At 39.1% G+C, this 27,859-nt stretch overlaps 1 protein-coding gene across 7 annotated transcripts in view; it reads right to left on the bottom strand.

The window, feature by feature from the left end:
* LOC122552789 (transcriptional-regulating factor 1) overlaps positions 1-27,859 on the bottom strand; it is a 290,789-nt gene that overhangs the window by 120,557 nt on the left and 142,373 nt on the right. For 6 of the 7 annotated variants that reach the window (XM_043695723.1, XM_043695728.1, XM_043695722.1 and 3 more), the window contains exon 2: positions 16,026-16,079. The exons of the other annotated variant lie outside the window; for it this stretch is intronic. The gene's annotated coding sequence lies outside the window, so the exon portion shown is untranslated. The remainder of the gene's footprint in view (positions 1-16,025; positions 16,080-27,859) is intronic. 7 annotated transcript variants of the gene reach the window in all.

The following is a 27,859-nucleotide window of genomic DNA, read 5'->3' as shown; positions in this document are numbered from 1 at the left end:
TACAGCTTTCTCCAGTACACTGTTCTCTATTACATCAGAACCAATGAAACTTTTACATGCAGATTGAAAGGGGTCTCAATTGAAGGCTACTTCCTTTCTCTCCATAATCATTAAAACAAAGGATGATGAGGATTGCAGAGACATTGAACAAGTCTTGTTTGATCTTGCATTTGTTGAATCAAACTTCCTCATTTGACCATTACATTATTAAAAGAAAGGACCTAAATTCAAATACTGCTTTTTGTTGGGAGATGGTAAAACTTGACTATAAAAAGCAGAAGGCCATTCAGCCGCTTGAGTCTGCTCTGCCATTCAGTATAACTTGGCTGATCATTCAACTCAGTGCCCTGTTCTTGCTTTCTCCCTATGTCTTTGATCCTTTTAGCCACAGGAACTAGATCAATCTTCTTCTTGAAAACATTCATGGTTTGGCCTCAAATGCTTTCTGTGGCATTTCTGGATAAGGAAATTTCCCCTCATCTAAGTCCTAAATGGTGTACCCCACATACTTAGACTGTGAACCCTAATTTTGGACTCCCTAGTCTTCAGGAACATTACTTTCTGCTTTGACCTTGTCCTGACATCTGCATGCATTATCACTTGAGCCACATTATAAACAATGAGATGTTCTGTTACACCCCATACTGATTGTACAATGAGACAGACAGCAACTCTGAGCAATTATGTTTTGTCATGTCAAACTGCTCATCCAAAAATGCTGCAAAATCTTTGCTTTTCACTTCTTAAGTCATTCTAAGTCAGACCTATTTAAACAGATCCATGTGTCTTCAGGACAGATGACCGAAATGGAAGATGCTTGTTGCATCAATTAACCAATACCGCAGAATGCATCCCTCTTAAATAATACTTCTTTTTTAAAGATCTGAAGGTCTATTTCACTAACATAGCACAATTTCTTCCCAAATTTATCTTTAAAATAAATTTATATGCAGATTTTTCTGGCATGGTATAATATTTTTCAGATACAAAAAGCATTTCCACTCAAATTGCTAGTAAACTATTCCATGTCCTGCCATGTGAAGAATATGTAGCTGCTGTTGCCAGAGTATACCGTGATATAATTTTCTGAGTTCCTGAAGTGGGACTTGAGAAAAATCCAGAGTACAACTCAGCAACTACCTTCATCTAACAAATTTTTAGAATTTTAGATAGATGTTAAAAATGAGACAATTGCCTCATGATACTTTTAATTTTCACTTTAGCTCATATTATGGAGTTAAACATTATGTTCTCTGTTTTTATTTGCAATGCTATGCTTTGTGGGAAATATTTTGTTAAGCAGTTTCCATAAATGATCAGACTATTGAAATCTCTTACCTATTTTAAAGATTAATCATACAATGGCCTCATGATTTTGAATGCCCCTTGAACCTCTTCTCAACCTTCTCTTCACCAAGGTAAAACAGTCCCAACTTTTCCAAACTAACCATGTAATAGAGGTCTCTCATCCTCGTAACTATTCTGGTAAATCTATTCTGTATGCTTGCTAATGCTTTCACATCCTTTCTAAACTGTGATGCCTCAAAGTGGACACAACAATCCTGCTCAGGTCAAGCCAGGATTTTATTCAAGTTCAACATAAAGTGACACATGTCAACACAAACTATTATTTTGTTCTACAACTCGTATACGTGGAAGAGAATCAGCACACTCAAGTCTTTTTAAACTTTGAAACAGAATTGTCTGGTCCACAAAGTTGATACATGTGGTTTTTGGTCGAGTAAAGTGTTGTATCAGCAAACTGTGACATAGAAACATGGGCTTATACAGGATAAAAAGGAAACAATTCAATACTTTGTAGCTCAATTTGCTCTTTGGTGGAGCTAACCAGTCAATCTCATTCCTCTGCTCTTTCCTATAGCCCTGTAATGCTTTCATCACAAAATCGGACAACCATAACATCACATACAGAGAGTATTTCCACTGATCCACTCATTTCAAAGCAAATTATTTTGGAAAGGAAGGTGAGAAAACCTAGGTAACTCTGGATCTTTCCGTTTGGAGAATATTACTGGAATCCATCGACCACTGGAGACAAGGTGACCAAACATTTAAGCAATTTCAAGCTGAGTGAAGAGAGGCAGCATTGATTTGTGAAGGATGGGTTATGTCTGAGTGATCACTTTACCTTTCTTTGAAAAGGTCATCAGCAGAGAGGATAAGGGTGCGTCTACGGACGTTACGAGACTCCCACGTGATACTTCATGAAGAAGTTTCAAATAAAAATTAATCACGACTCCAAAATAGATTGAAAGGGAGATAACCTTGGCAACTGCTTGGTCAGCTAGCGTGTCAAGATAAAGGGCATGTTCTCTGACGAATGCTGTAGTAAATACTGCCCTTCATCATATCACACACGAAGTTATTCGTGAATGAAGAATTGAGAGCTTGTCCCGAACTTTAGAAATGGAATGAAGATGAGTTGTAAAATGGAAGCAGGCGGTTAAAAGATATGACCTAGGAGTAAAGCGATGGCAATTCTTTTCTTTAATTCATTTGTGGGATGTGGGCACCACTGGCTGGGCCAGCATGTAATTCCTGTCCCTAGTTGCGCTTGAGAAGGTGGGCGGCACGGTGGCACAGTGGTTAGCACTGCTGCCTCACAGCGCCAGAGACCCGGGTTCAATTCCCGCCTCAGGCGACTGACTGTGTGGAGTTTGCACATTCTTCCCGTGTCTGCATGGGTTTCCTCCGGGTGCTCCGGTTTCCTCCCACAGTCCAAAGATGTGCAGGTCAGGTGAATTAGCCATGCTAAATTGTCTGTAGTGTTAGGTAAGGGGTAAATGTAGGGGTATGGGTGGTTTGCGCTTCGGCAGGTCGGTGTGAACTTGTTGGGCCGAAGGGCCTGTTTCCACACTGTAAAGTAATCTAATCTAATCTAAAGGTGGTGGTGAGCTGCCTGCTTGAATTGGGTTCAGAATAGGTCAAACCAAACTATTTATTCAAATCATGAGACTGGGAACCATGGAGAAAGAAAATATCAAAGTGACAAAGAAACCTGAAGTCAACTGAAACAAGCTTCGAGTTCAAGAGACTCAGCACAGACCTGGAATCATTGAGGGATAGTTGGAATCTGCAAAAAGGCAGGAAATTGGAGTTGAGAATTACCCCATTAGCCATTGTTTCAACACAGAAGAGCTGAACCAAATCACCCTTTCTATTTTTGTATTTGCAATGCAGTAAAATTAAACCATTCCAAGACCCTCAAAGTGCACCCTTCTTGGCATGATTCAGCCACTTGATGTTCCCACTTCTCCCATCACTTTTTAAATGAAAAGAAAGTTCCTTTTTCTACAAAGTAAAAGCCTTTTATCTTGTGCATTTGCTTCATTTTTTTCCTTCTGTCCCTCACTCCCAGACAATGATAACCTAATTAATAATAGATTTAGAATACAGGAAATAGCACTTTGAATTCCAACACATCGCTTGGGTTAATGGTCTAATATTGGAATTTAGTTCACACATAAATCAAAACCACTGTATGTTGACTAATTTCAAAACCCACTATATGGTTCAGTTCCAAAACAATTCATCACCTGGCCTTCAATTTGTAATATACAATAAGAGAGAACAAAATAGGTTTATGATCAAAGATGTAGAGGCAGAAGTTGGCTATTCATCCCAACAAGTTTGATCCACCATTGAATGAGATCATGGGGTTACAGCCCTCACTGAATTTTCATTAATTTTATTTTTTAACTTTTATCAATTTTGGTTTGGAGCAATGAGCGAAACATGACGTTTTGGAGTATGAGTAACAACTTGTATTAAAAGAAAAGCAGACCAAACAAGCTTTTGTTTATTCGCGAGGCTAGGCCAATAAGTTAATTGCAGGTTAGTTCCTGATCAAAAGGTTCTGTTGATGCTTCAAAACTGGGAAAGAGCATTATGTTTATATAGATGGCAGAAGCTGGCCATTAACGAGGTCTGTACTTGGTTCTGGCAAGTCTGGAAAAGCCCTTATGCTCAAGTAGATGGCAAATACTGAATTGTAACTCAGATCTTAGGGAGGAGATGGTCAGTCTGTCAAAGAATGGTCAGAGTTCAAATTGGGTTTTGGACGTGCTTTTTAATGGGATAATAATCTGGCTATTAATGGTAAAACAGAAAGATTTGAAATCTCCCTGCCTAGCCTGCCATGAGCAGCTCTTGGAAGCTCAGAGAATAGAAAACTAAGTTACAGGTATTATTGCTTTTATGTGAGTAAATTGTAAAGATGACTGATGGATAAATTCAAAAAGAAAAATCAGCCAAGAATCTATCATCTATACCCTATGGGACAACACATCGTGAAAACCACTTAAATAATCTGGCCAGTTTTGTTATTTTCTTTCATCTAGCTGTTAATTATGTTTGTTTGTCTGTGTGTCTTTTGCGTTAATGGGGTTGAAAGTAAAGGCTTTTGGCTTTAAAGCACACAAATTAGATTATCTCTTGTTTAACTTTACTGTGCTAAAGCTACTAGATTGTTAATAAATTGCTATGTCTTTTGTTTACAATGCATATCAGTGTCTGGAACTGCTTATTTGGCTAAGTGGTTAGGAACCAGTAGGGTGCACTTTGAGAGTCTTGGAATGGTTTAATTTTACTGCATTGCAAATACAAAAATAGAAAGGGTGATTTGATTCAGCTCTTCAATGTTGAAACAATGGCTAATGGGGTAATTCTCAACTCCAATTTCCTGCCTTTTTGCCGATTCCAACTATCCCTCAATGGTTAGAAATCTCTCAGTCTTTAATATACTTAATAACCAAGCCTCCAAAACCTCTGAAGAATTTCACAGATTTATTACCACAGAAGATGAAAATTCTTTTCATCTGTCCAAATGAGTGGTCCCTAACTCTGAGATTATGCCCTCTAACTTCAGTTTTATTAATGAAGAATTTCAAAATTATACTTATCACAAACTCTCCTAACTGGAGCTTGTGTACAATGGATTCAACTTTACAAATGAGCATTGCTTCGCAGTAAAACTCCTTCCTGGAGAGAGATGGTGGATTTTTGTTTTATAAACAGCAAGGAACTCACTCAATATCCAAGCCAACATCCATTCCTTAAACAGCACCATCTAAACACAGTAATGTGTCATTTTACCAGTCTTGTGGGCAACTGGTGGGCAGCCAATGCGTTTGCACCTTTTCATACACAGTTTGTGTAGAGGTTCAGAACACGTGAAGAGAATGGAAGACACGCTCTTTGAATTATCAAGATTTGGCAAGGTGGTTTAATATTCTGATTGTTTCGCAAAGTTTTCTTATGGTCACTATCAAGTTTCATGACATTTATAGACCCTTGAAGCCCCCATCTAGCTTAACAGCTTCTGCATTATCTCCCAATTTCACACCAGTATGTACCTGTTCAATTTCAATTGTCAGTCTTCTGGCTGCTTAAAATTTTGTTTCGAACCATTTATAGTTTCTTGGAGTTTTTGTTTGAAGCAATACTTGTCTCTACCGTGATGATGCAATCATAAACTGCATCATAATGAACTTCAATGTTGTGCTCACACAGTAACCTCCCAAGTACAATTCCAGACTAAGTTACAAAAAGAAACTGCTTTAAAGACAAGGCTACTTGATTAATTCTTCTATTAAGCAGAGTACAAAAGCGGTAACTGACATTAATGCAGACAAAAGGTCAAACCTTCCTGGTCTGTGTAGTTCAGACACACGCAAGCTAATTTTACTGAACCAGAATGGCACCTCGACCTCAGTTTATTTGATTGTTGACACATTTCATACTGACTTGACACTTTCCGTATCACTGAAGTCACTTCGAATTTGGAGAACAGGCATTTTAAAATGAAATGCCTTTAATTTACCTTACATTGCCAAAATGCCTTACATTATCCCCAACACTTCGACCACAGTCTATTTTATCAACATCACAGTGCACAAACCTAAGAACACAAACAGACGAGGCAGTACAAGAGATCAATACCAGGCTGCAAATTCCACACAAACCTCATTACACCCTTCTTCATTGAAATCCACCAAAATGCCATACTATTCCTCTGTCCACCATACATTTATCCAGCTTTCCCTTAAATATACAAGATGGCGGCTGCTGAGCAGGCAGCATCTGGGTTCGTGTAGCTGGGCATGTCTTATTAATCCACTTATTTTCTTTTTCCTTCTTCCTTTTTTTTCCTAAACTGACCTGATAAGAGAACTCTTCAGTGGGAAGCCTGGAGCGGGACTCTTGCTTCCGCATGGAGTCGGCTCCTTGCGGTGGCATGGCTTGGGCTGGGAAGCCCAGAGCAGGACTGAAGCAGTGGAGAAGAAAAGGTTGGACGCTCAAAGATTGTTTTTTAAATCTTATTCAAAGTTAATGTGCATGGTGCCAATGTAGGGTGAGGGTGCACACTTTTCACTGTTTTTTAAATTGAATACGCAACAATAAATGATTCATTTCAAAAAACACTACTATTATGCTAGCTTCCTCAAATATGCTTTGTGGTGACAAGTTCAAGATTCTAACCATTATCTGAGTAAAAAAAGTTTCTGCAATTTCATAAGTGAATTTATTATAAGTTTGTACCTCATACTTACACTCTTGTGTACATTATCCCCAACACTCACACCACAATCTACTTTACCAAACACTTCCAGAGTCTTAAATACCCCCATCATGTCATCTGTCAATCTTCTCTTTATGGGGGACAAAGAAAACCAAAGTTCACTATAGTTGTTTTTAACCAGTGAATGTTGCCTTCACCTTCTCCAGTGCATCCATGTCCTTTTCTAATAGGGTGATCAGAACTGTTCACAGTACTCCACATGTGATCCAACCAAGATTCTGTAGTTTTAACCTAATTTCACTGCTTTCTAATGTTCTCTCTCTAGAAAATAAACCTAGTGTTTTCCTCACTTATTAACCGGTAACAACACCTGTCATGAATAGTGTACCTGCTCCTGAAAATGTGAATAGGGAAAAAGCAGGCAGGGAAAGAGTTAAGTTCTGACTTTTGTGAAACCAGAGGTTCAGCTGAGCATGACTCAGATCAGATAAGAACTTACAGTTAACAATGGGGTGCGAGAGGCAAGGGTAAGGGGTTAACAAGGTGGAAAAACATACATTATGTAGGGCCATTGAACAATATTGCAAGCAATCAGTATGGTGAAGTGAGTTTAACAAGGTGAAAAATATTCATTATGTGAAGTCAGTTATTCATCGTGTAACAGCAGATGGCTTAATCTTCACTATTGACACTTGCTGATTGTAACGGTCACCCAATTAATACGTATGATGCCTTATCTGGATGCCCCTCCCTGTAAAATGATGGCATAGCTCACTGAGAAACTGCTGTTCCAGAGAAGACCATGAACTCTTGTCTCTGTGCACACGGACAATTATTCTTTCTCCCTCCAGGGCCTGGAATAAAGATGAAGGGGGTAAAACCACTGTGTCTCTGAGTGTTTTGTTTCAATTGAGGGGGGAAATGGGACGACAATATTGGTGTAGTTGGCAGGATCCAAACAAATGGATCTGACAGTGTCAGTGGCCACCCGGTATACCAGTATCGCAAGACGAACAGGACCACAAGATAAGATTTTAAACCTTGGTTCCTCTTGATATTCCTGTGGGCCAGAGATAGTCCCCTCATTCAATCGCTCTCTATTCTACTGATTCCTCGAACAGTAATTAGCTCAGTTGAGACACACAATTTCGCAAGCACGGTGGCAGGCAGAGGTTCAAGTGCTCTGCACTGTATTGGGGAGGGGAATGTGATTTGAGGTTTGGCTCATCTGTGCGGTACTGGTGTTGGAGTCCCCTTGGGTTGGTGTGATTGAGGTTCAAGTCCTCTGCGCGATATTGGGGTTTGAGTCTACTGGATGGGTTGATTTGAGGTTCAAGTCCTTCACACTTTGCTGAGGTTCGAGCTTTCTGTGTTTAAGTGAGCTTTGAGCTCTCAGTGTTTGACTGGGATTCGGGCTCCCTGTGCTCGAGTGGGATTCGGATTTCCTGTGTTTGAGTGGGATTCGGGCTCCCTGTGTTTGAGTGGGATTCAAGCCCCTGTGAGGAGTAAAGTGAGAAAGGGGTTCAGATCCCCTAATGGCGAAATTTGAGGCTCTGAGAGTCTTTATTCTGGGGGAAAGAGTGTGGCTTGAACTGCGGTGCCATGGGCTCTGCTGCTAGGTCTTTCTAAGTGGAATTTCAGTGAGACGATGAAAAAAACAAAGAAGAAAAACGAGAAAACATTCAAATTAAGGTTGTACAAAAATTTGGGTTGAAAAAGGAAAGCTTCAATGTAAATTGTGCTGAGAGTGTTTGATGTTAAAAAGTTTAGTTTGTTAAAATACTGGTTTGGAAAATCCTTTTAAGTAACTGTTTTGCCTGGTTTGAATCGGGATCTCAATTCATCGTGTTTTATGGGCTATACAATGGGGCAGACTTTGTTTTTAACATTGAAATTATGCATTGTTCATTTTAAAATTATCAAACTTAAAACTAATTGATTGAGTGCCTTGAGCCACTGATTTATGCTTTAGCCAGATGAGAGTATTGTATTAAAATATCTTTGCTGCTGTGTTTTTAATGCAGAGTATTCACAAAAAGAAGAGCGCATTTTGAGTTTAATGTTTTGTTGAGATTCAAGAGAATATTAGAACTTGAGGCTAAGCTGTTTCAGTTCTATTAATTATTATGACTTCACTGGCCCCATGCACATTGCAAATTCAAAGAATGTTGATCTCTACAAAGCTGTAATTCTGACTGTTTTGTTTGGGAAGTTTCATTTGGAGAACGTATTTTAAAATATTCAGCATTTGTTTCCCACGAACATTTGAGATTTAAATCTGAACTGAAACTGCCTCTTCAATTGCTAAAGCACAGGAAACATTGTTTTTTCTTGCTGTTCCAGAGTTTTGAAATGCTTTCCCTGAAAGCTTTCACATTAGCCAAGTATCAATTTGTTAGTGGAAAATAATTTTTGAATAACCTGAATGATGTACCCGAGGGCTTGATTTTAGGACCATGGATTGTTGTTTATAAATGACTGAATTGTTTGAGCAGTACAATTTAGAAGTTTATGGATTGTATAAAACTTGATAATGTCGTAAATAGTGAACAAAGTAACAGACACCAAGATGACTGAGATGTTGAAATAGGCAGACACAATTTAGTGTCGTTAAACATGTGACTGTCTTCATACTGATAACCACCTTGGCCTGGAAGGAATGAGACAGGAAATGCAAAGATATTTTCAGCAGCTAATATAGTCTCTCAAGTTTCTCCATTCACAGATAAAGCATGCCTTTGGACCACCACCCACCCCTCCACAATCCGATCCAATGGATTCAATCATTTCCCGAGTCATGAGCACGAAAAGTGAAGAAGCTAACAACAATGAAGAGGAGGTCTGTACGCTTTTGTCAGTGGCCATCCTATGGACATTAAAGCACATGAGCTTTACCTTGTATTTTCGTCATTTAAGGGATATGAAAGTTCACTAATCAAGCTAACATCAAAACAGCCAGGTGGCTTTGTCACACTTAACAGCAGAACAGGAGCAAAAGCAGCAAAAAAATGCTCCATTCACCTAGCCTGCTGCTGCAGCTGCAACCACTGCACTCTCAGATGCATTGATATCTTCCATCTGAAGCATCTCTGGAAGGATGGAATTCTTGTCAGTTTTCTGAAGCATTTAACTGTCCTTGCACAAGAATTCAGATTTCTTTGAGGACTGATGCACAAGGACAGACTGAATTTTGTTTTCAGGTTGGATTTGCTGAAGGAGATTTTGGAGAACTGGCTCGTTTCCGCTCGACTTGGAGGAGATGGAGTGGTCACTAAGGACTGTGGATTTAAGAACTTTACTAGTGATTTTTTTCCACATGGGAAGATTCTTTAAACTTTAATTACAGTAACAGACTAATAATTTTTGTTGTTAGAATCATTGTACGCTGTGTGTCAATAGCTTGCTTAAATACTGGCTGTCAGCTGGTAATGCCATTGGTGATCATGAAATGATAAAAGGAGGGAATGAGAATGTGAATAAGGTTTAACCAGACAGGGAAAGAGTGAAGTTCTACTTTTGTGAAACAAGAGGTTTAGCTGAGCATGAATCAGATCAGATAAGAACTTACAGTTTACAATAGGGGGGCTCGAGGCAAGGGTAATGGGTTAACAAGGTGGAAAAGCAGTCATTATGTAGAGCCATTTAGTAATATGAGAAGTATTCAGTATGTGAGGTCAATTTAACAAAGTGAAAAGTACTCATTATGTGAAGTCAGTTATTCATTGCATAACAGCAGATGGCTTAATCTTTGCTATTGGCACTCGCTGATTGTAATGGTCACCCAATCAATCTGTATGTTGCTTTATTTGGATTGCTCCTCCCTGTAAAATGACTATATAATTCATTGAGAAACTGCTGTTCCAGAGAAGACAGTGAACTCATGTCTCTGCACATGGGCAATCGTTCTATCTCCCTCCAGAGCCTAGAATAAAGATGAAGGACGTAAAACTACTGTGTGTCTGGGTGTTTTACTTTGACTGAGGGGGAAATGGGCTGACATTCCTCCAGATTCCTTTGCTGCTCTTCCAAATTAGAGAAATCGTGACTCCCTCAATCTTCCAACAAAAATATAACACCTCTCAGAGCCATACTGACATTCGTTTGCCAATTACACAACCATTCTCTAAGTTGCCTTATTTCTTCCTATGGTTTATTGAACTCCAAATCTACAAGGGGAGATTTCATGGTACTATGGAACAAAGTAAAATTTGACATCAAACATGGCCAAATGGGATTAAAATGGAATGATGAGAACTGAATGCCAAAACAAGGAGAATGGTCTTTTTGAACCAAGTGTTTGAAAGATAAATTGATCCAGTAATACATATTCAACAAATGCGATATATTACAGATGGAAATATGCAAATTGAAATTTTTTACAAATGTGAAAAATCTTCATTTGATCATGTAGCATCTGTGGATACCATACGAATTGACCTTTCGACTTCAGAAAGTACACGTTTTTATGTATTTGTGGCCAATCCAATTTCACTGCTGCCATCTCTTTTACCACTTATCTGTAGTGAAGAACCGAACGTCACAATTTAAATCAGAAATTCAGGTTGAGCTTATGCAGATAGCAGTTACAGCTATTCATAAACTGAAAGCTTCGGACCAAAATTTCATAGCTTTTGTAAAAGCTGTTTAAACAATTAAAATAATTGAAGGCTAAGACAGTAAATAATGAAAAAGTGTTTCCGATAGATAAAGGGTCAACAAAGCAGGAATAAAATCTTTGATACAAGTGGCTTGAGTCTTGAAACCCCAGCCTGATATAGATAATTGGATGAATTATTTTGGTGTGTATTAGAGGATTCATGAAAAACAACAAAAACGTGGAGAAAGAGGAGTAGGACTTACTGAATCGCTCTTTGAAAGATTTAGTAGACTGAACAGCCTGTGTCAATGTTGTATTATTTTACAATTATGGAGCATCATTCGTACTACATTGAATAATCTAGCATGTTGAGGAGTTGTGATGCACAACTTCTCGGTTTCTGAAGATGGACTTGTAATCCTTTAAAGCCAAGGGCTTGTAAAGCTTTGCTACACTTAATTTGAAATGTTCTTATTTATTCAAGAAATGCTGCAGACTGGAATGCACTCATAAACTTCAGGATGAAGGTCAGAAGCAGAGAGCAATAAGCAAATATCCTTTTTCGCAAATAAATATAGTTGCCAAGGTCAAAAAGTTCGCACAGCAGTATCACTAAGGTTTTTGTTTGTTATTCTTTTTGTTTTTCACAAATACTTGTCTTTTGTATGAAAAGAATTAAAGAGATTGGTGTGACAAAAAAAACGGACACTACCTCCCCGCAGCAACGGGTTTGACTTGACTTGCTGACCATTTCCAACAAGGTCTGTTTTAATATTAGATTTGGGTGGAACAATGCTCATCGGAAGGTTGGTGCAGACTTGATGGGCCAAATGGCCTGTTTCTACACTATAGGGATTCTTTGCACAGTTGAACTTGAATGATTTATTGCTACTTCCATTTTAGTGAACAATACATTAAAATACAGTGAAAAGCTTCAACTGTCACAACAATCCAACACTATTTTCAATAGTTTAAGAATAACAAGATCAAAAAGATGTCACTAAAAGAGAGTCTTTTTTCTGCTGCCTCCGCCATGAGACCTGCACTGCCACCTCTCCTCCACCGCCTCACTGCCGTCTGCACCAGAGCCACCAATGCAGGTCGCCACTCTTTAGGTACCATCTCTTCATTACTAGGCCCACCTAGTAATGCTGTACCCACACTAGACCCACAATCAGGTGTCCCTGACTCTGCTGCTGCCACCACCTTGCCGATGACCAGGAGTCCCTGCACTGAGCCTACCATGTCCGCAACCAGGGTTCCCTGACTCCAGTTCCATCTCCATCATGCCAGCTGCCTCTGCTCTGGGCCTATTACAACCAGAACTCCTTGGCTCCAGTGCCAGGCCAGGCCACTGCCACGCCAAGAGTCATACTCCAACAGCGGTCTTCCAACATGTTGGGGTCTGCCGGTGCCGCCATGTTGAAGAATCTGCTGCCTCCGATCAGCGGAGGAGCTTAACCGCCATCCCCACCACTGGCCCCAGACAAGGGCATCCTTGCTGCTGCTACATCTAATCACCAGGATAAGCTGCAGTCACTGCTGCCGCCAACCTTCGGCACATGGCCCGCTCTCACTGCCAAGCCCATGCCATGGTCTAACTCAAAGAAAAGTGAAAGAAAAAAAGAGCATAAGTTAAAACAAAACAAAGCAGATGGGAGCCAATGAGCCCCAGGCAAACAGCTCACACACAACCCTACTGCTCCACCACCATCTTAGAAATGGAAAATTATTATATAGATTATTATATATTTATTCATTTATTCATTCCAGTCAATCTCTCACTCCATGGAAGTTAAATGAGAGCATGTGATATCAAGTAAATAGAGGACAGATTATCTTCAAGGTCAATCAGTGTCCAATTAAAAGTTCAATTCAGTGGTACATCTATTTAATACAATATTTTGATTCCTTTTGACATTTTAATTTCAAAACTGTGCCATTTTTGTACTGAATGTCTAGATTATCTGTATGCTCTATGTTTTGTCTGAATGCATTTGTCTGCTGCAGTTATTTAGTTACTAATCACACATGATTATTCCTACATATATTTTAGTTTAGTTTGTAACTAATGGCTGATTATTGTGAACAGCCCAAGGCAATTCACTTGTTAGGGAAAGGACTAAATATGTTTTGGCATGGCAAGACAGACATTAAGCAAAGTTGACTCGATGCAAAAGGGTGTTTAGATATTGCGTATTAGGGGCAATAACAATCTCAGAGGTTACCTGCATCAGACTCACGTCACATAGTGAAATGGCATTTAGACAGAATAGAGTGCTGCTAAATTTGAATTTATAGTTCACTCATTTGATGCCTGATATCAGGGCAAAAGAAAGAAAAAGTTGGCTGGAACACCAAACATGAGCGGCTCTGTGGACTGTGACTAATACAGGAAATGCAGGACAGGATAAACATTTGGTTAACTGCAAGAAAGGAGATGCCTTTGGCCAGCAACAGTTTTGCAGAATGCAAGCACTGTAACTGTTAGCACTTAGAATGAACTCTGTCAAAATATATCCCTTAGGAATAATCTCAGATATGCAGGAGGAAAAAGAATCAGATTGCAATGGGAAGCTGGAAGGATTCAGTATCAGAATCAAACAGAACTGAACTCAGCAAGATTCTTTTTCAGGATTTAAACCAGTGCTGAAGTAACAGTGAGTAAAAATAAGAACTTCGCTTAATTTTAAAAGTTAGAACTAAGACTAGCGAACTGTCCTATAACCTGAAGGGTTTGAACAAACTTATGATTACCTACACATATGTCTGTAATGACTGTAACATTTCCACAAATAGATGACCTAATGGATAATATCAGACAAATATGGTTAACTCAAGACTTTCTATCCTTTCCACTTTAATTTAACATTGCAATATTTTTTGAATGCTGTAATCAATTTGGCTTTAATCCAGAATTGCAACAAAGTATTCCACATTCCAGACACTCCGTAATCTTGCAGAGTTTGTGCATAAATCTTGAATTGAAGAACTTTTCCTCCATTTACCAAGTGAAATAATTTATCTTGACTTCATCGATCCTTTCTGCCATTTATCATCTCTCCAGCATTACTGGAAGTGTATCATTTAGCTAAGAGCGGAATATTCTGTTATGGCCCTGATTTGTGCATTGTTCATAATGAGTTACTGACTGCAGAACTTCTAGTTTCTGACCTTTTCTTGTAGCTACAGTATTTATAAGGCTGGTCCAATCCATTTCTGGTCAGTAGCAACTGTCAGGGACGTTGATATTAGGGGAATTCAGCAAAAGTAACCAGTGATCATCAAGGGAGATTGGTTGGATTCTCTCTTGCTGGAGATGATCATTGCCTGGAACTCATAAGTCATTCAACACTAGCACCAGACATCAACCCAAATTCCATCAATTTTCAAACCTACTATAAATGTCAAGTCAATTCTTTGTCCTGGTAACAGTCTGAGATTCAACCAAAAGACCATAACACAGAGGTGCAGAAGTGGACAAGTCAGCCAATTAAGTCAGTTTCACTCTTCAGTAAGATCACAGTTGATCTTGTAACATTCAAATCCACCTTTTTACCATTTCCCCATAACCTGTCATTTATTTATTTATTAGATTTGATTTATTATTGTCACATGTATTGATATACAGTGAAAAGTGCCGTTTTGCCTGCCAACCAAACAAATCATTTAACATATTTAATAAGTACATCGGGGTAACAGAACAGAATGCAGAATACAGTGTTGCAGCTACAGATAAGGCACAGAGAAAGATCAACTCTCGTATATGAGAGATCCACTCATAAATCTCATTACAGCTGGGAAGAAGCTGTTCTTACATCTGTTGCTATGTGCTTTGAAACTTTTCTGCCCAATGGGAAAGGGTGTAAGACAGTATAATGGGGATGGGAGGGGACTTCCATTATGTTGGTTTTCCCAGAGACAGCCGGAAGTTTAAAATGAGTCAATGGAAGGCAGGCTGGTTTTCCATATTCATTCCTATTTACCTGCTGAACTTGATACAAGCTTTTTGCAATTCATGCACTAGGGCCCTTAAATCCCTATGCTGCAGTCTTCTCCCATTTAAATACTATTCTACGTCTCTATTCTTCCTGCCAAAGACCTCAGATTGTCTTAGATCATATTCTGTCCACTCACTTAACTTGTAGACTCTATGTAAAACTGCACCACTTGCCTTCCAATCTTTTCAAAAGGAACGAACCAAATAGTTTGCAAACTTGATATCATACGTGACCCCAAAATAAGTTGACAACCTCATCTTTGTGTCATCATTAAGACCACTATCCCCATTTCTGTAATATTGCCTTGCCTCAGCACATTCGATGCTGAATCCTTCATTCATTCACTTCTTTCAAAGTTCTGGACCAGTTGATTATCCTGGTTGATGCCCCATATTCTGTCATCCTTAAATAAGCACTCTTCATTCATCAGTTCCTCATTCCCTGCTATGACTTCCAATCAAACAAGGGCTTGATCTCATCTTTGTTTCCAAATTGCTCAATGACCTCACCTTGCCCTCACTCCACAACCTCCTCCAACATCACAATCCAAGTTCATCCAGTTATGACTCCTGAACATTCTTGATGTAAATCATTCCACAGCTGATTACACTCTAAGCCTTGAATTCCCTCTTGATACCTCATCTCGAACATGGCTTTCCTCTTCACAGATGCTCCTTAAAAGGAGCCTCTTTGATGAAGCTTTTAGTCAGCTGACCTAATATTGCCTTATGTAACTCTGCAATAAATTTTACTTCGAAACATCACTGTAAAGCATTTTGGGAGAGCCGTTACATTTAAGGTGTCAATATAAATAAAAAATGTTATTAGCCAGCCACCACTTAACAATTTGTGCATCAATACTGTAAAAGCAGGATATTTTACTCACACTATGGGAATCTCAGAGTCCGGTAGGTTTGACTGCAAATGCTAGGCACCAAGTCTAGAGAAAAAAAAATTATTTCATTCACATTGCAGAAATATCATAAATAATTCAAGAGTTGGTGTGAAAACAAATCTCAACTCAAATCACCTTCACAGCAATCTTCACTGAATGCATTACAAATGAATTTCCCTTGGAATATGTCACCCCATTCCATTAGATCAATCAAGTTAGTTATGAACGGCACTACAAACAAAAAAAATTTATCTCAACGTTTTCACTTCTTTCCCCTCTCAAACTTCAGCTCCCCAGCATCACCCAATTCCCAAATCCAGTATAGAATGTTACTTTCCAGATGCTTTAAGATCCAGCACATGGCAAACCCTGATGCAAAGAAGTCTTGCAAAGCACATCAGCCAAAAATGACTTGAACGTGCAGTAATATTCCACCATTTTAAATGTTCAAAAACTGAAAATAATAGCTGAACAATCCTAAAAATATACAGGAGTATCATCATTCACAAAGTAATTTTATATTTTAAGGTGACAAAACCAACTAAGATAGGGACAATGGAACTCAGGAGAAAGTGAGGACTGCAGATGCTGCAGTATCAGAGTCGAGTGTGTGGTGGTGGAAGAAAAACAGAGCAGGTCAGGCAGCATCTGAGGAGCAGAGGAAATTGACATTTCAGGCAATAGCCCTTCATCAATAATGAGCTGCCGCATTCCTGATGAAGAACCTATGCCCGAAACGTCGGTTCTCCTGCTCCTTGGTTGCTGCCTGACCTGCTGTGCTTTTCCAGCACCACACTCTCGACAATGGAACTGAACTCTTTTTAAAAAGCTGATAACTCTGCTGTGTGAACATGTTCACATTTGCATTTATTAGTCAGTTCTTGTATTCTTCAGAATATCTTTGAACTGGATACTAGCACTAATCCAAGTCTCACTTCCAAACAAAATTTCATAACTGTAAAACGTGCACAGGGCAGATCTCTAATCTCCTAAAACACAGGATTTGCTAAGTCTTTTGAACATTTTAGGTTTTATTTCAGATTTCTAGTATTTTGCTTGCTTCATCAAACATGCTTAGTTCAATTTAATGTTCGCTTTTTGACATGACATTAGTCTGGCAAGGACCTTACTGGATATTTATTACTATATCAATAATGTGGTACAGTCAAAGAATTAAAACTAATTTACTGTAACAAAATTTTTATCATCTATCTTTTTAATTTAGAATCAGTAAAACTAAATTAAGCTTCAGAAATGTGTCATCAGGCTTTGCTGATATAAAACAAAACCAACCTCTGGGTATTTTAAAAAAGAAAACTAGAAGTGACTTGTATCACGAAAGTTTAATCAATGGAAAATGTTGTATTTTACATCTACCCATTTTAAATTCCATTTATGAGCAAAGTGTGGTTCAAAAATCTCACATGGCATTGCATTGAAAGGCCTTTTTAAAACTTACATATTGTATTAGAAACTTTCTTACATACAAAAGGCTGACCATGTGTATAAATATTAATAAAAATGCACCATTTCCACAATGCTGTGATGGAATTTAAACTTCAACTGATTTCAAATGCTGGTGTGGGGCTTGAAGCTGCGGACTTCTAGCTGAGACAAAAATGCTAGCAATCGAGGCAAGAAGGCATTCTATGGAATCAAATCTGTGGTGGGCAAGTTGTTGGAGGGAATCCTGAGGGACAGGATGTACATGTATTTGGAAAGGATTAGTGGTGCTGGAAGAGCACAGCAATTCAGGCAGCATCCAAGGAGCAGCGAAATCGACATTTCGGGCAAAAGCCCTTCATCAGGAATATTCAGGAAGTAGGGGACAACAAAAAAGATTACAACAGGATCTTGTTCAGATGGGCCAATAGGCTAAGGAATGGTAGATGGAGTTTAATTTAAATAAATGCAAGATGCTGCACTTTGGAAAAGCAAATCAGAGCAGGACTTATACACTTAATGGTCAGGTCCAGGGGAGTGTTGCTGAACAAAGAGACCTTGGAGTGCAGGTTCATAGTTCCTCGAAAGTAGAGGCACAGGTAGACAGGATAGCGAAGACAGCATTTGGTATGCTTTCCTTTATTGGTCAGAGTGTTGAGTAGAGAAGTTGGGAGGTCATGTTGCGGCTGTACAGGATGTTGGTCAGGCCACCTTTGGAATATTGCAGTTCTGGTCTCCTTTCTAGCGAACGAATGTTGTGAAACTAGAAAGGATTCAGAAAAGATTCAGAAAAGATTTACAAGGATGTTTCCAGGGTTGGGGGAATTTGACCTATAGGGAGAGACTAAATAGGCTGAGGCTGTTGTACCTGGAGCATCGGAAGGCGAGGGTGACTTCATAGAGATTTATAAAATTATGAGGGGCATGGATAGGATAAACAGACAAAGTCTTTTCCCTGGGGTGGGAGAGTCCAGAACTAGAGGGCATAGGTTTAGGGTGAGGGGGGGCAAGATATAAAAGGAACCTAAGGGACAACTTTTTCACACAGAGAATGGTGCGTGTATGGAATGAGCTGCAAGAGGAAGTGGTGGAGGCTAGTACGATTGCAACATTTAAAAGGCATCAGGATGGGTGTATGAATATGAAGGGTTTCAAGGGATATGGGCCAAGCTCTGGCAAATGTGACTACAAAGGGTCTGTTTCCGTGCTGTACACCTCTGTGACTCTAAATTACTGAAGTTATTACTCTCCGAAAATGTCAATAATTTTGTTTTACCAGTGGGTTATGTAGTCTTGATTACTTGCAAGAAACATTGCAATGAAGCAATATAAATTAGTGAAACAATAATGCATCAAAAATTGGGAAGTTTGCAATTGAGAAATATTTTCACTGAGGAGCAAGGATACAGAAGGCACATGCAACATAAGTAATTGGATTGAAGTCCTGAGCATAAAATACTTCAGAAAATTTTCGATAAATCAAAACAAACAGCAAAATCCGTCTTGTTAAATTCAACTGAGTAATCCCCTTAACATGGTCAGAGAGAGAAAGAAGAGTTAGCAGAAATTTCTTTGCATGGAGAATTATAGAGTCAAAGTCATAAAGCACAGAAACAGACCCTTTGGTCCAATTAGTCCATGCCTAACTAATTAATCCCAAACTACACTACTTCCAATTGCTTGTTCCTGGCCCAAATCTCTCCAAACCGTTCCGATTCATGAACTTATCCAAATGTCTTTTAAATGTTGGAAATGTAGCCACATTCACCACTTTCTCACTTCCACACGTCAATCACCCTCTGTACAAAAATTTTGCCCAATGTCTATTTTTAAATCTCTCTCTTCTCACCTTAGTCTTGAAATCCCCCATTCTCAGGAAAAGACAATTACTATTAACTCTATCTATCTATACTCCTCATTATTTTATAAACTTCTCTAAGGCCAATAGAACACTTTGGCAATAGTTGAAAAGTGGTTCTTGAAGTACAATTAGCAATTTAGTTAAAACTTTGGATCAATTTTGCAACATTGGGAGTTACGCTGAAGAAGGACTTGTCAGACTCACATTACAGTACACTATCAACACCAACAAACATGAAGAAATTTCATTTCATCAGCCTGGGCCAGGATCAAGACTTTACTGAAAACTGAAATATACGAAACCACTTTCCAGAACAATAGTAAAATGCATTGCCAGTTCTCTTTAGTGAGTCGAATTAGGGCAGGGAACTGAAGCAGTGAGAAAACGCTTCAAGAGACATCAAAACAAAAACCAAAAGGACTGCAGATGCTGTAAATCAGAAACAAAAACAGAAGTTGCTGGAAAAGCTCAGCAGGTCTGGCAGCATCTGTGCAGTGAAATCAGTTAACCTTTTGGGTCCCCAGTGGAAGGGTCACTAGACCCAAAAGGTTAACTTTGATTTCTCGTCACAGATGCTGCCAGACATGCTGAGCTTTTCCAATAACTTTTGTTTTTGTTCAAAAGACATCAGCCTGACTTGGGAATTGCAACAATAACAGAGAATATGTTTGAAATCAATGCATTGCAGTTAAGGCAATACTTTCAGTGCTTTTAAACTGTCTATTAAATTTGCATTCTGTCTTGATGTTACAAAATTAACCCTTGGACGCCTCCAATTTTCTTCACTTACTTTTCTTCTTCTTAAGCTAAAGGCCCACCCTCATTATGTTACAGCTTTAAGAACAGTCTTAAAATATCTTCACCTGGAGAAGACTCCTCTTTAATGAGCCACTTCACGAGTAAGTGGCACTGAATTTTGAACACAGAAGGGAGAGGCCAGGGTAAAATCAAAGCTCACCATCCAATGATCTTTTCACAGAAAGGATGACCTTCCCACTCTCCAGTTTTAATTGTACTACCATTAATGGTTACATTCTGAGTTGCCCTGGCTCCAAGTTCTAGAATTCCTTCCATAAATCTCAACACCTCGATCTATTTTCTTCAAAATACCCTTCAAACTTAACATTTTGACACAGCTTTTGATAATCTTCACGAGAAAAGTCTTACATGGTTAGTGTTAAACTATTGGTTCAGTAACATTTCTGCACATGGCCTTGGTATACTCAAGCCCCTGTTATGGGGCAACTTGATGTTGTTGGGAGTTGGGTTGACAGGGATTTAGTCAACAGAACAGGTGAAGAAGATTGTGACAGTAATCAAAAGGAAATAATTGGAATGGATATACCACCTTTCATACCACTAAGATTTTCCAAAGTAATTCACAGCCAGTTTAGTAGTTTTTAAGTGAAGTGACTTTAGGCACAAGCTCACTTTGCAAGTGTTCTGTTATTTTCTGAGTGTTATAAAGGCAAGTAACCTCAATTTACTGGATAAAAATAAGTGAATCAGCTGGCATATTAAATTACTTGCAGATGTTCTCACAGACATCTTCAACATTTCCCTGAGCTGCTTCATAGTTCCAACATACTGCAAAGAAGTTTACCATCGTCACTGTTCTGAAGAAGTCTTCAGCGTCCTGTCTCAATGACTACCACTGTGTTGTGCTTTCACCAGCATGAATTGCTTCAAGAGGCTTGTGATGAGGCTTATTAAGATCCTACGGCCACCCTCACTAGACACCATGAAATTTGCATATTGACACAACCGCTCAACAGATGATGCCATTTCCAGCACCCTCCATCTGGCCCTCACTCACTTGGAGAAGAAGGACACCTACATCAGACTACTGTTCATAGATGTCAGTTCTGCATTTAACACTACCACTCCTCAGCACCTGATTGGAAAGTTGAGCCTGCTGGGCCTAAATACCTTCCTGTGAACTGGATCCTGGACTTTCCGACTGAGAGGCCTCAGTCAGTCAAGATTGGGAACAGCATGTCCAATACCATCATACTGAGCACAAGGGGCCCCCTAAGGCTGTGTGCTCAGTCCACTGCTGTTCACCTTGCTGAGACACGACTGTGCAGCGATGCACAGGTCAAATCACATCAAGTTCGCTGATGATACGACTGTATCATACGATTCACATCAGCAGGAATGCTAAGTCAGCGTACAGAGAGGAGGTGCAGCGGCTAACAGCATGATGCAGAGCCAACAACCTGTCTCTGAACGTGGACAAGATGAAACAAATGGTTATTGACTTCAGGAGGGCATGGAGCAACCACTGTCTGATGGACAATGGAGCCCCCCCCCCATGGAGATCGTGAAGAGCACCAGATTTCTTGGTGCACCTGGGGGAGAATCTCACCTAGACCCTCAACACCAGCTCCATAGCCAAGAAAGCCCTGCAGCAACTCTACTTTCTGCGCAGGCCGAGGAAAGACGGTCTCCCACCCCGCATCCTCACCACATTCTACAGAGGGTTCATTGAGGGTACCCTAAGCTATTGCATCACTGCCTGGTTCAGGAATTGCACGGTCAAGGATTGTAAGACCCTATGACGGATAGTGAGGACAGCTGAGAAGATTTTCGAGGTGTCTTTCCCCTCCATTACAGACACTTACTCCACATGCTGCATCCGAAAGGCGAAGAGCATTGTGGAAGACCCCACACTCCCCTCACTCAAACACTTCTCCCTCCTGCCATCTGGCAGAAGATACCGGAGTGTATGGTCTCTCACTGCCAGACTGTGCAACAATTTCTTCCCCCAAGTCATCAGGCTCCTTAACACAATATAATTGGATTATTTCCCATCTGAAATTCTTTTGCACTGCTGCGAGAAAAATGTCTTATTATTAATCATTCTTCTGTTAGATTGTAACCTGCATGTTTTGCACTTATGTTGTGTACAATTTGGCAGCTTGTGCTGTCCATGTAGTACTGGAGGAACGCTGTCTCACTTTTATTTTATCAGTTGTATCTGGCAGAAATGACAAATAAAAAGCTATTCTACTCTATTCTTGTTGAGTCGTTTTAAACCTTGCCTATATTATTTTTGCAACTAGAGAAGCATTAAGGCTTTTGTAATTAACCTCAGTGTCCTGAGAGAAGAAAAGCCAAGGGAGTGAGGCAACAATTGAGTGTCCTGCTTCTGAATGATAGCAAACTGAAATTACAATGGGTGACCAGACATGAGTAACTACATTTTATGTGATTCTGATGGGCTACAATAGTTGGCAATCTCGAAATACTGTACATCTATGCAAGTTACTTGAACAGCATATTTTTTATATTCTGGAGACTGAACGTTTGGTAGACAAATTTGGCTCCCTAAAAATAGAATTCTTGTCAGCAATGAATTTCAATCAGCAAGGAATACAGAAAATGCTGGGGAAACTCAGGAGAGAGAAATAGAATTAAATGTGTTGAGTCCAAACTCAAGTTCAGCAGAACAGTCATACTGGATTCAAAACTCTAAAATGCAGATGAAGACCTTATCCACTGAAGAATGCAGTTAATGTCTGCTGTGAATTAAACTGTTCCCAAACATGCCAACATCTGGTGAAAACTCAAGGACCAGTGCAATCTTCGGTGGCCGAACGTTCGGCAAATGCAATTTGCAATAATCAATTCTGTGCTATTCTTGCCAAGAAAATAAATGCAAATGAGGAACTGCAAAATATCAAATCAATTTGTTGAAGAATTGATTTTGAAAGGGGGCAAGAAATTATTGATAACTTCATATTGCATATTCTATGTCAAAGAAAAGAGTTTTGTGGTTTCTTTCACAACTTCGGAATTTCCTTAAGTGCTTCACAAGCAATTAAGTACCTTTGAAGTTCAGTTGTAATATCAGACAACTATTTTTCTTTTAGCAAGGACTTTACTCATCAAAGCTGAAGGATAAATAATAGTCATGGCACAGACACAACATTTTCCTGTTCTCCAACCAAGCAAGCAGACAAAATATTGGGTAAATATGTCATCCAAAAGACAGAACAACTTGGCAGCATTGTCTCAGTATTGAAATGCCAGCCTGTGTCATATGAAGTCATCTCTGGAATGGGACTTGAACCCATGACTTTCTAACTCGCAGGCACAAGTGCCACCCAGTGATTTCAGCTGGAAAATAAACAATTGAGAAATTGTATCAGAATATGTTTATCTTCATCTGTGATTATTGATATGTGAAGACATCATTCTGTAAGCACACAAAGAATACCATTTGAAAGACTGGCTCTGATGAAGTCAACCCTCTGGGAATGATAGTGAACAAATGTGATTGGGAAGCAATAGAGTAACAAACTACATTTTGTGATTAGCAACTATCCTAAAGACATTCATGTAACAAACCAATGCAGGCACGATAGGTCAAATGGCCTCTTTCTACAGCATAACACTTCTGAGATTCAATAAACCTAGTCGCAAAATATCTCACAATAAGACCTATTCAGATTTTTAACACAGCCTCACATCATATTCAAGATGCATGTGATTCAATTAGAAAATTAAAACATGTAACTGGGACAATTCTTCAGTTAGGTATTTGCAAATTAGTTACAAGTAAGACAAATGATCACATAAGTACACTTACTTAGCTCCATTTCAAAACAAAAACTAGCATGTTAATGTCCATTAGGCTTGTAATGGTTTTCACAATACTAAAAGGCTGGTATTTAACATGAGACTCAGTAGTGGATCTTTGGTGCAATGGTAATGCCCTGAACAGAAGGCCTGGTTTCCAGCTACTTGCTCTAGTATTGCGTGCCATTACAAGCTTGAACAGGATCATTAAAAATATCACTGACTGTATGACGTAAGGGCTTTTGCCTGGAGTGTCGATTCTCTTGCTCCTTGGGTGCCGCCTGACCTGAGGTGCTTTTCCAGCGCCACACTTTTCAACTGATCTCAAGCATCTGCAGTGCTTACTTCCTCCCTGTATGACATTACCACAAGTAATTATTAACACTTTAAGAGTCAACATCTTCATGTCAATTCTAAAAGTTCAAAAGACTTAACAGCATTTGATCTCTTCTCAATAATAACTTAGTTAACCAAAAGACTTACTGCTATTACTCTCCTGCATTTTTTCTCACAAGTGTGCATCACTATCTCTTACCTGGATAGGAGCATGGAATTCTAAAACCAAGGTACTAGCTACTAGCTGTGACATGTTTGGTTAGAAAAAACAGGTAAACAAGCAAAGAGGACATTCAGTACGTAACTCTGCCATGCTATGCTAATTCAACATTATTCCAATATCACAGCTCTTCCTGGAGGCTTTCTCTGCCTAGTTTATGTAATGTAATTACAGAATTGAAAATATAAATACATAAAGTGGTCCCATCTCACTGAGGCAGCTTCAGGCCAACCCAGATCAACAACCTTTTCTGAAAACTCTGTTCACAAGGACGAAACTTGAAAGGGTTCAGAAAGGATTTCCAAGGATGTTGCCAGGGTTGGAAGACTTGAGCTATCGGAGAGGTTGAATAGGCTAGGGCTGTTTTTCCGCGTGTTGGAGGCTGAGAGGTGACCTTATTGACATTTATAAAATCAAGAGCAGCATCCATAGGGTAAACAGACCAAGTCTTTTCCCTGGGATGGGGGAATCCAGAACTAGAGGGCATACCAGTTTAGAGTGAGAGGGGAAAGATATAAAAGAGACCTAATGTGCAACCTTTTCACGCGGAGGGTGGTACGTGTATGGAATGAGCTGCCAGAGGAAATAGTGGTGGCTAGCACAATTGCAACATTTAAAAGGCATTTGGATGGGCATATGAATAAGAAAGGTTTGGAGAGATATGGCAGGTGGGACTAGATTTGGTTTGGATATCTGGTTGGCATAGACCGAGGGAGGTAAACTTGCTCCAAACTTGCAAAATTAATTCATCTTTGTAAAGAACGTATCAGGGATCTGGTTCTGCAATTTCTCCAAACTCTTACTTTCTTGGGCCATACCATATCTGTCAAACAAGTTTTGTTGAAATATACCAATAGATTTTTAAGCCAGGAGTGTCAGAGAGTTTAATTTATATAAAATGTGATGTGCTGCATTTTGGAAAGGCAAATCAGGGCAGGACTTATACACTTAATGACAAGGTCCTAGGGAACTTATAGAGGTTGATAAAATCACGAGAGGCATGGATAGGCTAAGTATACAAGATCTTTTCCCCAGGGTGGGGGAGTCCAAATCTAGAGGGTTTAAAGGTGAGAAGGAAAAACTTTAAAAGGGTCCTAAGGGACAACTTTGTCACACAGAGTGGTGCATGTCTGGAATGATCTGGCAGAAGTGATACAGGAGGGTGGTACAATTACAAATTTAAAAGGCACCTGGATGGTGTATGAATAGGAAGGGTTTAGAGGGAAATACTGGCAGATGGGATTAGATTAATTTAGGATATGTGGTCAGCATGGACGAGTGGGAATGAAAGGTCTGTTTCCATGCTGCACATCTCTATCACTATTTACTATTTGTAAAAAAAAACGCAAATACCTTCAGCCGTGAAGGTTTTAAAAACAAAAATCGGACAATCGATAGGATTAGCTAATATACTCAAACACTTGACACTCCCCGGGTTCATAAAAATTTATTTAAACCAATGCCAATGCATATCAAGTTATACATGCTGGCAACATGCGTGATTAACAAAGGGGCCACATGTCCAGGTATCACACTGCAGCCTACAATCAGGTGCTTGCAATCCAAAATCACAAAACAGCCCTTTATGGGGCAAACAGTCATTGGTACCTAATGATACACAACCAAAAGCATTTAACTGTCCAAGAGATAATGTAATCCATGTCACCAATTTAACGACTACTGTAAAGTACCTCCCACTTTCACAAATGATCAGTGTTATAATGTCTCTATGAAGAAGCCAAGGAACAATTCCATGTTGTTGAAACTGAATCTATAAAGTCCCAGTTGCACAGCAATTTCACTGTTCACAATTGAAAATATCTTCAAGACAAATTAGAAACAATTTCAAGGAAAATGTCTAATTTTATACAGAAAAGCATCTTTACAGAAGCAGGAATGACCTTAAACTGAAAACTCCGCATAAATTGAAGGTAATATTTGCATTTTTTGTTATCAGTTTCAAGCAAGGTAGGAAGTTGGTGCAATGTCAGCCAAAGATGGGGATGGGACTAATCTGTTTCTTCTCTTGGCAATCGAGCCAACTGTAATCACATGACATGCTCCACCTGCTTTGGGTACCTATTTGGTTCAAGCTGAGCCTACACTTCACAGTCAGTGGTTTGACAGTGGCCTTATCTTATGTGCTATTCACAATACTCAAGTACCCTCTGAACAGAATAGTGGAATTTAAATTCTATGTCTTTCAAAAATACCCATATTCATTTGCGGACAGTGGGCACCGACTATTGCCAGAAATATCAAATGCAGAATTTCAACTAATTTAAACCCAGAAATATCCATATGAAATCAGCAGGAAATTAGAAACTTCAGAATGAGCAGAACTCATGGGTTTTCCCTTCAGCTTCTACAACATAACGCAAAATTGGCCGAAAACTAAATTCACTATTAACACCTCATAGGATCAGCAATGTGAAGCTCTGTGTTCAGTACCATAAAATACACATGCTAAAATTCTTAAAGTGTTTTATTTCCAGTTTCATTTCAATCATATTTCTCTCATGAACATACGTTTTCCAAGTATAGAATGCATTACCAATCTATTTTCAATTTCAATGCCTTGGTATGATCCATGATCACTTGCTGGTTTTCCTTACTAATATATTACTGGGAGATATGACAAACCCAGTTAGAGAAGAACTAAAGGATTCAAGTGCAATTTATGGCTAGATATGACAATGTGGTATACAGCATTGAATAGTATGCATTCAGCTAAACTTCAACAATTCATACTCGCAAAACTGGTCATTCCCTATTGTATTTTCTGCTTCTGGTATTTTCAGTAACAGCTACAAATGTAAAAGAAAATCCATCTTTGAACTCGACACTGACTCGAATGAGTGCAGCAGTGGGTTGTGAACTACTGTACTATAGAATTCACCACTTTTACAAGAAATTATATATTGTACAAAAGTTTCGACCACAGTTTCAGTAAATGGTTCGTGTTACTGTATGTGTGTAGAGGAAACCTACTAACCACAGAACACAATCAGGTTACATTTTCATTCTTACTTTGTACTCACAATAGGGTACTTAGAAAATTTCCACTTCTGACAGAGTCTAACTTTGTTTTTATTTTCAATTGAATGGGATATAAGCAAACACAAATAGTGTACATGATAAAACAAGCACCTTACATTCCATTATTTGAATTAAGTAATACTAAACAAATCCTTATTCATTTCTATTATCACCATGTATCTAATTCATTCATGACTGGGCATTGTACAATGCAACATCATAAGGCTGTCAAAGTTACTATGATATGGAGGTGCCAGTGTTGGACTGGGGTTTACAAAGTTTAAAAACCACATGACACTAGGTTATAGTCCAACAGGTTTATTTGGAAGTTCAAGCTTTTGG

Source organism: Chiloscyllium plagiosum, chromosome 9, assembly GCF_004010195.1.
Source record: "Chiloscyllium plagiosum isolate BGI_BamShark_2017 chromosome 9, ASM401019v2, whole genome shotgun sequence".
NCBI lineage: Eukaryota > Metazoa > Chordata > Chondrichthyes > Orectolobiformes > Hemiscylliidae > Chiloscyllium > Chiloscyllium plagiosum.
The sequence above is the reverse complement of the archived record's forward strand: the minus strand, read 5'-3'. Positions and strand labels throughout refer to the sequence as shown.